We start from the raw sequence: 11,401 nt of genomic DNA on the forward strand, positions 1-11,401 counted from the left end.
CCTCCACCATCACTGGCAGATATGCATTTAATTCCAGTTATATTTTGCTTTCTATTGATGAAGACACCATCCATTTCTCGCCTGCTTTCTTTCAGTTGCAAGAGTTTCTCCAGCACCACCACACACTGCATTGGGTCAGGAAAATCCCATGAAAGAGCAAGGAAGCCTTCAGATTTTGGCAACAAGTGCAGTGGCTGGACTGCATTTTTGTAAGGAAAATAATTTTCCTCACCACTGAGGAGATTTGGGGCAGGTCCATCAGGAGGGTAATTTCAAATATGAAACGGTGTTCATATTTGAAAGGGTTTATTCTGAAGAACTCCTGTAGATTTGGTTGATGTGGTGCTGTTGGGAGGAATTAGTTAAAAATATTCAACATTAGTGGTTGATGATAAAATAACACTTGGAAGATACTGAGAGGAAAATAAATAAAATAAAGCTTTTTTTGCCAGCCTTCATCATGCAGCAAAACTAGAATATAAGGCATTTTTTAATGTAAAGAAGTTAATATTTCTCCTTATGTTCACAGCAGAACAAAGGCAGATAGAACACCAGGCAAGGAAAAACTCTATTTTTAGTCTGGCATAACTCATGATGAAATAGCCAGAGACACATCCCCACCCAAAGCTTCTCAACCTGTTGTGTGCAGTCCCCATTTTCCTAGTGAAAGGAGCCACTTTGATAGTCTGAATTTTAAGAAAAATTGTTATAGAAATTCAAAAGGTTGAGAGAGATGATGGGAATAGGTGTGCACAAAAGTCTCTCAAATAAATACATATATATATATATAAATATATACATACATACCATATTCTTCCAGGACAATAAAGAAGTTTTATCACTTGGAAATTTACTTAAGTTCATGGACTTTTCAACACCAGCATGTACAAATTTTTCACTGACACAGAATAATTTTTCTCCCTTTCATCAGGAAATCATTTCTTAGTTGGAAAAATAACTCCTCAGTGCTCCTTATTAATATCTTTAATAATTTAAGATGTTTACCAGTTTACTGTATCCTAGATATCTAATTATTTGCAGACTTTCACTTACACATTGCTAATGGGACAAACATCTTCTGGCCTCATTTGTTTTTTAATTTGGGAGAAGTATTGAGTTACAGCAAATGCAGTGTGCAATCAAAAATTCAGAATATTTGACCTTTTCATGGTAACCAGCTGATAAGGAGGGATCACTGTTTCTCAAAACACTGAAGACACTGTTCCTGTCAATATTTGATAAATCATTTGCTATCTGAAACGAATGTTCCGTCAGTGCAGTGCTCTTGTTCTTTGATTACATGATCTAAACTATAGAAGCAGGTGGCTACTCTGAATAATTTGCTCTTGCTTTGCTTTACTCTGAGGGACAGTGGAAATACTTTTGTTAGTGGGAATGGCAGGCTAAGAGAGGGTGGAAATCAGACCAGGGTTTAAAACCGTTTCTTAAATACAAAACTGTGTGTAGCTGAGTACCTGAATCAACAGGTTACTACATCCAGCCTTTTTCTTAGTGACCAGGGCAATAAAACAGTAAAATCCAAATGTATTTGTAACACAGAACTCAAGCTTTCCAGACCTGGAGTGAAAAATCAATCTGTGCAATTGCAAACCAAGCCTTAACCCTGCAAAGATATATTTTTATGTTTAGCTGTACCCAAACTGAGCAGCACCATTTTCATCAATAGGATTCATCATGGGACTACTTAGAGACATTAACACTAATTAAACACAAGCATAAAACTCTTTGCAGGATTGAGACCTAAACGACTTCAATTTCCACTAAAAAATTATTTTCATCTTGTAATTAAAGCAAATTTTTGCTACTGGCATAGTATCTGATCTCCGCTTAAATCTATGGACATAAAACTCTGCGAGCACAAGAGGCTCTTGGAAAGCCAATAAGAGCAGTGAAAATATCTGCAGTTCAATTTCTGGGTAAAATTTGTTTTCTGAGTTCTCCTTTTTACTTTTTTGTCATTCTTCATTATTACCATGACTTCGCTACTAGCCCATAGTCGGTGACTTTTATTTTCTTTTTGTCTTATGGCTTCTTCCTAGAGACTTTCATTTAAAGAAAAAGATATCCACAAGATGTTAATGAGTACAGGCACTGTGCCTTTCCTGAGGTCAAAATCCTGTTCCTCCCAAAGTTGAAAAGTGAATGTTGGACTCATGATCAGCATTTTGCGGTTTAAAATCCAAGAATCACTTAGCCAGCTATTTCCCCAGCACTGTCAACCACAGCAGAGAATCACATCTTGGGGCTGAGGCAGTTCTGCTATTAACAACATAAATGTGGGTTTGGGGTGGGTTTCTTGTGGGGATGGAGGGAGAACGAGTAGTCCCCTCATTAAAAACATACTGAGGGCTTAAGAGCAAAGCCCATCTGACATTTTAAGTCGTTATTATAAAAAAAAAAATATTTTTAATTTTCCTTTTTTACTTTTTCTCAGAATAAATGCACTTTTAACTTCTCATGGGCCACTTCCAACTACTTTTCGAAAATGACATCAGCAAAACAAGGCCAAAGACTTAGTGTGTCTGCTCAATAAAATATTACTATTTATATTGACCAAACAGCTGGGAAGGTCACCCTGCCCCTCTACTCCACCCTGGCGAGTCCAGGCAGTGCTGCCTTCAGCTCTGGTATCCCCAGCACAGGAAGGACATGTCGGAGCTGTTGGAGCAAGTCTAGAGGAGACCATGGAGCAAATTTCAGGGATGGAGCACCTCTGTGAGGAAATGCTGAGAGTATTGGGAATGTTCACCCTGGAGAAGAGAATCCTCAGTGTGACCTAATTCCAGAACCAGAAGCGAATCTACAGAAAAGATGGAGAGGGACTATTTAGAAGAGCCAGGACGAAGTGGAATATCTCCAAACTGTAGGAGAATGGGTTTAGACTAGATATTAGCAAAAAAAAGTCTGTGAGAATGATGATGGCCTGGCACAGATTGCCCAGAGAGGCTGTGGCTGCCCAATCCTGGAAGTGTCCAAGGCCACATTGGATGGAGCTTGGAGCAGCCTGGGACAGTGGAAGGTGTCCCTGCCCATGGCAGGGGGTTGCAATGACAATATGTAGGGTCCCTTCCAACCAAAACCACGATATGTTTCTGTGAAGTCCAACCATGGCCACAAGTGTCATGGTGATCTTGGGGTCTGGAAAGGGCTGGGGGAGCCCAGAGAAGCAGCACAGATCAAGGAGTGACAGAGTGGGCTGGAGACCCTCTGCCAAAACTGCCCCACGACAGAGACAGGGGCACAAAAATAAATAACACAAGCTATTTCTGCACCCTGATGTAAATTTTTATTTATACCACTGAGGTCCTATTTTGAGTATTTTGAGCTCTATTTTTAGATTTTTGAACAATCTCGTGACTCCACAGCGCATGTGATCCGGGAATATCAGGAAATATAACATCAGCCAAAATATTCCTTCAAAGAGGGGTTTTTTTAGACTCCTTTCTGAAGCTGGATAGAAAATGATCACAGGACTTCACCTCCCATACCATTCCACAGCACACCCCCCACCTCTGCTCCATTGCCAGCTCAGGGCTCTGAAGCTTTGAGACAGCCCTAAAATTATGAGATTTGCTCAAAAATACCTTTTTTTTTAATCAAAAGTAATTGAGAGAGTGGGAATGTTTGCCTGTTCTTTGCTATGAATATGCCTCATATATTTCTTCAAATCTCTCCATATGGGCAATCCACCAGGAGAAATAATTTTTTATATCTTAAAAATGAAAAAAAGCTGAAAATTTCGTGCCACTGAGGTTTGAAGAGGAGGAGCATTGCTGTATACTTACTCAAGCTGACAACTTCATCTTTTTCCTGGGAATGCCTGTAAAGAAGGAAATTTTAGCAAGACCTTTTAACATAGGAACAGAAAAAGGGACAAGGACTGCCCATCATGTGTGGGTTTTAATTTTCTAAGGCGGAATCACAAATGAAATTTCTTCAGTAATAAATTTCATAGCACAGCACCCAATTACCTCTTCTGTGACTAATATTTCTGTATCAGACTCAAACTTCCCAGTACTGCTATGGCATCAAACCGTAGTGCCTGATTTGCATTTCCAAAAAGGAAATTGTTTTCCAAAAGGCGCGTGTGGAAGCAAGAGACTCCGAACAGCATTCTCATAGTAACACGCAGTAGCACATTTCAAGCCAACTAAATTTACTGAGCACTCCTCTATGTTTCCAGCGTGTTTCAGATAATTTTTAAGAGCCCAGAAAGTGAGCAGCAGGCATGGGTGATTTATTGAAAATGTAGTCCTTTAAATCCCTCCAGTTTAGAGACAAGGATGTCCTGCAGGACAGCATCAAATGCTCTGCACAGCTCTGGGTAGATGAGGTCAGTCACTCCTTCCTTATCCACAACCCTCTAACCCTACCACACCAGGCACTGTTTGCCTGTAGTGAATCCATGTTGGCTGTCAAAAATCACCTCTTTATTTTCTGCATAGTTTCCAGGAGGATTCCCTCCATCATCTCACTGAGCACCTTCTTTTTTTCCCCCTTTTTAAAAATGGAGGTTCTGTTCCACCTTTGCAGTCAGCAGGATCTTTGCTGGACTGCCATGGCTTCTCAAACACGATGGGCAGGGGCCCAACAACTCCATCCACCAGTTCCCTCAGGCCACACATAAATGTGTCCCCTCAGGTTCCATGGCTTGTGCAGCTTGTTCTTTAGATGATCTCGCGCCTGATTTTCTATGCTGGGTGGTTCTCTGTCCTCCCAGTCCCTGCCTGTGCCTTCTGCACTTTGGGTGGTGTGACTGGAGCACTTCAAAGTAAAAATTCAGCCAGAAAAAAGTCCTGGAGTAGCTCAACCTTCTCCATATCCCAGGTGAGCAGATTTCCCATTTCCTTATGGAGAGGCCCCACGCGTTCTCTAGTTCTCTTTTTATCTCCCTCTTAAGATATTGGGAAACCAACAAAAAATAGAAATTCCAACCTGCAAATCCTTGCAGGTGCCTACCTCCACCTTGGGCTGAACGTGTCACAGATGACACACAGAGCTCATTCCTGTCCCCACCTGCTCCTGTATCACAGTCCATGTGCTCTGGTGGCAGCACATAAGACACCATAAGGTACAAACTTCATTCCCTGCTTCTGTCCAGGAGCCCTGCTCTCGGTCTGAACATCACAGCCTAGATGTTGTCGTGTAATGAGGCAAAGCTATTTTAAAATCTATTTATATGCTCATAAAATAAACATAAAATGATGATAAAACAGAGAAATAAAGCTCCCAAGCAACGGCCATATGCTCCCCAAACACCCAGGTATTGGCTGTAGATTTGACAGTGAGACAGAACCTTATGGAAAGTGTGCTTGGTCAATTCATGTTGGAGTTGGTCACCTTTGATTACTCAGGGTTTTCTTGCCAAAACCAAGATCAAGCAAGAAGCAGAAGATATTTTCACATCACACACTGCTAAAGTGCTTATTAGTGAAATCTTCCCAGCTGTGAGCCTCTATGATTTTTCATCACCTTAGCATTCCACCCAAAATTAGATAAAATATCACAAAAATCTATAGCGGCTCCTATTAGTGGATGCACGCTTTCTCACAAAAGGGCTTCAAAATAAAGCATCCTTTTCAAACTGAATACATATATTTTCCTTTTTTTTTACCTTAAGATAACCTTTAGTCATGATATGAACATGATGACTGTCAAGCAGAAAGCTGAGGACAACAACAGTATTATGTTTGCAAAGGAAGTTATTTTTGGAAGGTATTTTTCACTTAGGGAAGGGGAAAAAAATCCAAACGAAGTAAACAATTTAGTTCATAATCATCAACACAGGGACACTTTGCACAGACATTTCCTTTCATAGGTCACTACATTCATTGGATTAGAATTAGTTAGAGGACTGAAAATAGTAAATGACAAAAACTACTGGAAGTAGTAGCCCATGAAGGAAAACACAGCCAGCTGAGGTGAAAATTAGATCCCATTAGCTGAACCTACTCCAACCTGTCCTGTAATTCAGGATCCAGTTCACATGTGTACAGCTTGCTATAATGAAACATAAGATCTATTAAAGATTTCAGCAGTGGGGAATTAATTCAGCTTGTGGAATTCCTACCAAAAATCAGACAAAAAAGGAATTATTCTTAGATCAAAGTGGGGTTTTTTTGGTTTCTGGGTTTTTTTAATTATCTTCTGCATAGCTTTAACATTAGCTAATACAGTGTAATGCATCAATACACTATAGCAAATTTTCTCTGCTTTAAATATCACCCTCATTCATACTGTGATTCAATTTAAGAATCATTCAAAGATAAATCTAAATAAATAACAAGCTGGCTTTCAGGCAAACAAATGAATTTGCATTGTTTTATATTCATCATAAATATTTCACCTAATTACTGAGGTACTATGTTCAGAAATACAAAACAACATTATAAATTTATTAGCACTGTCCCTGCTGATTTTACAGAAGTTCTGTGGAATGTAAGAGCCAAAAGTAGAAACAGGCTCAAGAGCATAACCAAAAGAGCAGGGGCTGCATTCAAATGCTAAACTGGATTGACACCCTCTGCTTTGCTCTGCATATTTACCCCAGCCAAAGCTTCCTGTCTTGAATCAGGTGTTATCCTATTTATTCTCAAAACCCAAGGTCAACGAAAGCCTTTTCCTTCTGTTGACTTTCCAAAGCTAAACATCTGAATCAGGCTGCTTCGAGTATTATCTCCAAAACTATCACAGGAGCTCTTTTTCCCCTCATTGTAAAAAATGTGAAAACGTAAAAGGATGTAACAGCGTTTTTCAAAGGTTTAGGGAGGTCAGCTGCGTGCAGAGAAAATAAGAAGTACTGCTTAAACATAAAAGGTAAAGCACACAGCATTCATCCTCAAAATTATTTAAGTTGTTTTAATGGCTCTAAAGGCTATGAAAAATGTTTTTAAAATGTAAATATGTGGGTCTCTTAGAAGAAGTTATCCTTCTTTGTAAACCACAGTATCACTGGTGATTTATAATTTTCAGAAAATCTTAATCCCACAGGAAGCATATAAGAGTTCCTCTTTATTTTTAACCTAATGCTGCATCTAACATGGAATGCAGTTTTTATTATTGGCCAAAAAGCTATTATTTCTATTTGCTTACAATAAATTAAGGAAAAAATCTGAAAGAGTGCAAGTACGAAACCATTTTAAGAACAGATTACTCTCTTCCCTTTACCTTTGAAACAACTTCAGATGTAAATAAAATTGTGGTTATCACATTTCCCTAGGGATTAAGTACTCTTACTGTTCAAATGTCATTAATTACCCTTAATGCCGTTATGAACTATTTGGAGATTATCATTATTAAACTGTTAGAGTATTTCTTAATTCCTCACCAGAAAGCCACAGAGTGACTCTCTGAGCCTATCCTCCCCCTCTTTTGTTGAAATAACAATAGCCCAGAGGAATTGTGCCTGCAAAGAAAAAGTCAAGAAACAACAATAAAACACATTTTGTTGGACTAAACGAGCAGCGGAGAGAAGAGTTTGGGTTTTAAACCATGTTCTGTTTCATAAGTGGAGTATCGGGGGCTGGTGCAGCCCCATGGGAGCAGCCAGGTCACTCTGAGGGATGGGGGATGCAGCAAAAATCCCTCTAATAAAAGGGTCTTATCTGTAGCTGGCCCATTTGGGCACTCTAACATCTGAAAAAATAAGTTTTAGGATCCCAAGGATGTTTCACTGCAGTAAAAAACCGTCATTAGAACAGAATATGGATACTGCACAGACTGGGTTTGGTATCAAAACACTTCATACACAAAAATTCAAAATAGACACATTCTTGTCACAACCTCATCTTTTTTTACAAAGCACTAAAGCAAGGAGGATTTTAGCACAGTTGTTATTTAACTGTGTCACTTGGCTCTCTCCCTGAATAACCGTGGGGCTGGGAGGGTTTGCTCCACCACAGGGGCCACGTGGTCCTACTAGAGCTCAGCTCCTCAGCTCTTCCAAGACAAATCACACTGCCTGGATTCGTGTTTTGATGTCTGTGTTTTACTTTGCTATTATTATTATTATTAAAGTTGTATTTTTCATTCAAATGCATGCCAGCACCTTTATACTCTTGTTTAAAAACAAAAGTAGTAAGTTTAGCTGCAGGAAAAATTGATCAAACAGGAAAAAGGCTCAACAGAAACTTTTTAATGACTACACTCAGAAAGGTGGGAACAGACAAAACTAAAGTATTTACTCACTTCTTGGTGGGCACCAGTGGTCACAGGTCCTGATTCTCCATCAAAATGGGAGAAAGTGAATCATGTAGGCTTTGTTTTCCATCAAGCAACTTGTCAACTTGAAGGCACACACTAAGACACACGCTCCTCTACTTTGTGCTTACACTTTAGATTAACTTCTCTGGGGATTTTTGGGTGTCTTTTTTTTTTTAAACAAAGGGCTAAGGGGGTTCAGTGGTTCTGCATTCTTGGTCTGCATTTCCATCTCCTCTTTCCTTTATTCTGGTGGAGTTCCCAATCTGTGCCTGGAGCACAGTGGGCCAAATTTGGTGTTTTTATAGACAGGAGAGGTGACAGGTGATGCTGCCAGTCACCAGCTTTGTGAGTCACCCCCAGACCAGCCAGAAGGGTTTTTCCCTGGAAGTGTCTGTCCTAGAAAGGAAGGGGGCACTGAAAAATGGATTGCTGAAAAGCTGTTCTGGTTTCAGAAATGGGGAAAGAGCTGAGAAGGGCCATCACACAGTGACACTAATGAGATGGTGTGGTCTGGGATGGGAAAAAAGCTTTTCTCTGCCTCTTTTCCTGATCAGATCTACACATTGCAGAAGCCAGAGCTCCCTCACAGAGCTGTGCTGAAAGGTAACTCAGTGCTGGGGATCTGTTATGAGTTATTCCAGGGAGGAATGTCTGGCTTTTTATGGTTATTTTAATTGGTGACAGTACCCACTGCTTAAAGTGCTCAATCTGAGGTTCCCCCGTGTCCTGCTCCATCCTGAACACTCATCCTGTCTCAGGGCTGCTTTCCCATCCCTGTCAGAAGCTGCTGCCCCATCACTGTCCTTGCTCAGGCATTATCTGATCTGGTCTGGTCTGTGTAACACCAGCCCAGGGCAAGCACTGACATATTTCACCAGAGATTAATACTCAGGCTGCCTGTCCAGAGAGCATGGGAAGTTGATAAGTGCAAAAAAGCTTTAAAGCAAACCTGAACTCAACCCTCTTTTTATATATTTTGTTCACACCAGTAATGAGCAGTTCTGCCCATTCTTTGGTATATAAAATAGGGTTTATGCCAGTGAGAAAGCATCAGTGCCAGACTTGTGGGCCTGACAAAGGAAACACTTTTACACTACTTTTCTTCTACACATCTCACAGAATTCTACTACCAACAGCAGCCTTTGCTGTGCAATACTTGTAGAAGACCATCATCACTATGCAGGATGACTTAAGATGACTTCATTTGCCAAAGAACAAAGGAATTAACAGCGGCAGTGTCTGTTGCCCACTGATTTAAACACAGCCCTTCCATTCTGCTGGGCAATGGAACTCTGGTGGGCTTCAGACCCAGGGCTGACTCATGTCATTGTGTATAAAGCATGGAAAACAAAGCCTGCATGATTCACTGTCTCCCGCTTTGGTGGAGAATTAGGAGCTAAGACCACTGGTGCTCACCAGAGTACTTGTCTCGGGCCCCTGTCATATTTCAGATAAAGAATAACCATGGGCTAGTGAAGATGAGCAGCCTCCTTCCCTGAAACTCAGAAAAGAGGAAGGAAGGTGAGCTCAGCATCTCCTCTCTGCATCCTCCTTCATCACCCATGCCTCACAACCTTCTCCTCCCTGCATTGCTCCCACTCCTTGCTCCCAAGCAGGGCTGTTGCTCATCCATCCTATCGCACCACATGGAAAAATCCTTATTTCTTTTCTTTCCCAGATTAAACCCACAGAAAGACATGACAAGCTCAGAGACACTACCTGGGGGAGGAGACAACAGTCTGCCAATCACCCAACCAGCAGAAAGGCAGTGGGAGGCTGAGGCTGGGAACCACCACATCTCCCAGTTTACGTCCTTGGAGCCTCCATGGCTCCCAGCCCTCATTCCTTGCTTCGCCCTGCTCAAAACCAGCCCACGTGTTGTGCTGTGCCAGAGCTTGGGAGGCTGCTAACCCCCGGCACAGGTCATGGGGAAAGGACTTTCCTTTCATCCCCACAGGCAAATCTGGCAAAAGAAGGCCAGGGAATAATCACAGGACAGTAGTGACTCACTGTTTGTGTCAGTGGAAAGAATCTCTGCTGCCCAGTGCTCCTCTTCTCCCACCTGGCATCGCCACCAAAACCACCACACCGACGAGCAAGGAGGTTATGCAAGGCTGTGAGGCCGGAATATCAGCTTACAAAATTCAGGAATGGTGGGAAAGGGCTGCCAGCTTGACTGCATCAGCTTCCCTGGCCTGCTAGGAAAAATAGGTCAAGGTCTTCCCAGGTGACCAACAATTTTGGATGTCCAACTTTGTGCATGTTTAAAAACAAAAACAAACAAAAAAAAGGAAAAAATGTATTATTTTGGAAAAAAAAACACCAACAATTTTGGATGTCCAGCTTTGTGCATGCTAAAGAAAAATAGGCAAAAAAAAGAAAAAAAAAAAAAGAAAAAAATTTATTATTTTGGAAAAAACACCAATTGTCTGTCACTGAGGGGGGAAAAAAAGGCAGCCAGGCAGCTGCATGTTTCAAGGTCCTTGTGGTTGAGCACCCCAGAAAAAACAAATTACCTTGAGACAGAAAAAAATAAATTTTAAAAAGTCAAAAGCTGTGAAAAAAACAAGGGAGGAAAGCCCGTGGGTAAATAACCAGTGGGAGCTCACAAGAGCAGGGCTCAGGATACATGTGTGCTTCTACTGCGGGAGAGAGAACAATTGAATTACGAGGAGCTCTTAAGCAAGTAAAGTAAACATCTTTTGGCAATTTAGGGCTGCACTTTGAAGCCTGGCGATGTCATACAAATGGTGAAATAGCACGGACACCCTTCTGCTGGCCAGTTTGTTTAATATGGTGAGCCGGGAGTTTTTTGGAGCTCAGCACTCTTTTATGAGCTCACGAGCTGGAGGAGGGAAAGTGTGGAAGGAGCAGGAGGGAGATGTTTAAGCAAAACTGGAGCTGTGGGAAGCAGCACGAGAGGGAAGGGAGCCCTGCAGCATCCGGGGGGCTGCCACCATGGGAACAGACCCCCAGCATCCCCCACCACGGGAACAGAGAGGGGCAAAGAGAGAGAGGTATGGGGTGAGGCGACAGGGATAATCACATGAGCGGGGTTAATTGCTATAAATATCAAGAATCAAATCAATATGTCAAGATGTGTGTTCCACTTTTCACATATATGCGGCACGTAAATGAGAAACGGAGAGAGAGGGAGGAAGAGCTAGAGAGAAAAAGG

General features: G+C 41.4%; 1 long non-coding RNA gene across 1 annotated transcript; it reads right to left on the reverse strand.

The window, feature by feature from the left end:
* Positions 1-246: 246 nt before the first annotated feature.
* On the reverse strand, positions 247-10,248 carry LOC115947823. Its single transcript, XR_004081678.1, has 3 exons — positions 10,234-10,248; positions 3,807-3,841; positions 247-345 (listed from the first exon to the last, which is right to left on the reverse strand). It is a non-coding gene; the product is annotated as an uncharacterized LOC115947823 (long non-coding RNA).
* Positions 10,249-11,401: the final 1,153 nt, after the last annotated feature.

Source organism: Geospiza fortis, unplaced genomic scaffold (genome assembly GCF_000277835.1).
Source record: "Geospiza fortis unplaced genomic scaffold, GeoFor_1.0 scaffold112, whole genome shotgun sequence".
Classification (NCBI taxonomy): Eukaryota; Metazoa; Chordata; class Aves; order Passeriformes; family Thraupidae; genus Geospiza; species Geospiza fortis.